Consider the following 1,449-nt stretch of genomic DNA (forward strand, 5'->3'; position numbering starts at 1 on the left):
AATTTATTTATATTAAATTTAAGACCTTTTTTGAGGAAACTAATTTGAAGACCTGCAGATAATTCATAAACAATCACAAACAATGTATTCACAGATGCACTGCACAAATCACTTCTTGTTTTCCATGTAGCATTTTTATTTAGAAACACGAAACATTCACATTGAACTGTACATTCTTAATTTTTTTTTTTTAAAGCGTACATTTTGTTTACATAATCAGAATTTACAGGATGCGTTCACATGATTTCTAGTTAAAGGAAAGGAGCTTAGAAATGGAGCTGAGGTTGCTTTTATTGTACAAACACATACTTTACACATATGGCGGATATTTCAGTGGGTGGACACCTCCAACAAATCCCATAATAACAACGTATACTATCATGTAGAAACTATTCTGACTTAATGTTAAACATACATTATGATTATAGCTGTCTCTAACAATACACATTCTGTCAAACAGGCTATTAAAATGTGGTTAAAATGAAGATCCTATGAAGCATTTCATGCCTCATTGCCATTCTTCAATGCAAACTTCTGTTCTATAACGGACAGTTGAATAAGGCTATGTAGAGACCTCTACTAAAATGTCACACTCGGGTACTTCCTGAGTCATAATCAACACTTTATCAACACAGCATCTGAATTGTCCTCTAACAGGATGAACCCGGGAATGTCACATCCTGTGGAAATGTAAAGCTAAATTATCAAAATGCAACGTAGAGTCTACAAGAAACATCTGGAGAACAGAGATACTATTTAAGAAGTGTACATTATGTGGATATAATCTGAAGAATGAAGAATATAAAATGTAAATGTTGATTTAAGATTGTAAAATTGAAATATCTCTATGTAAAATAACACAGTTCACGTCACAGCACTGCTAGTGCAAGCCCCTAATTGGCAAATTGAAAACAGAGATTCATTTCAGTCCACTACAGCATTTTAACACCTATTTCCCTCCTGTTCAACTGAGGAGCACCACAGACATAAAAGAACACCACAAATAATCCTATGAGAGAGCATTTGGTTTTACACTCGCTGCTTATGTCCCATAAACCGTATCTACTTTGCAGTCGTAAGGACGGAGGCGGATTTCTGGTTATGATGGTGTTTAGAAATACACTGCTTTATATCTAATCACTGAAACAAATGTCCCTAAGCAGAGGAAAATGTACTTATATATAAAAATATTTTCAATTACCAGAGTGACTGATTACAGTAGTTGCCTTTCTCCTTTAAACAGCCAGCTTCATACTAACATAGAAATCGCTCAAAGACTCTTTTTTTATATTTATCTAAGATGAGTCATAGAAATAAAATGATAGCTGCGTGTAAACTTAAAAAAACGGAGGGTCCCATTTCCTTTTTGGTGAACCACCCAAGAAATCATTCCTGCTAAATATCCAAACTACAGGCCAAGGCCTCAAAACCACGCGGTCTGTTCTTCAT

Source organism: Enoplosus armatus, chromosome 10 (genome assembly GCF_043641665.1).
Source record: "Enoplosus armatus isolate fEnoArm2 chromosome 10, fEnoArm2.hap1, whole genome shotgun sequence".
NCBI lineage: Eukaryota > Metazoa > Chordata > Actinopteri > Centrarchiformes > Enoplosidae > Enoplosus > Enoplosus armatus.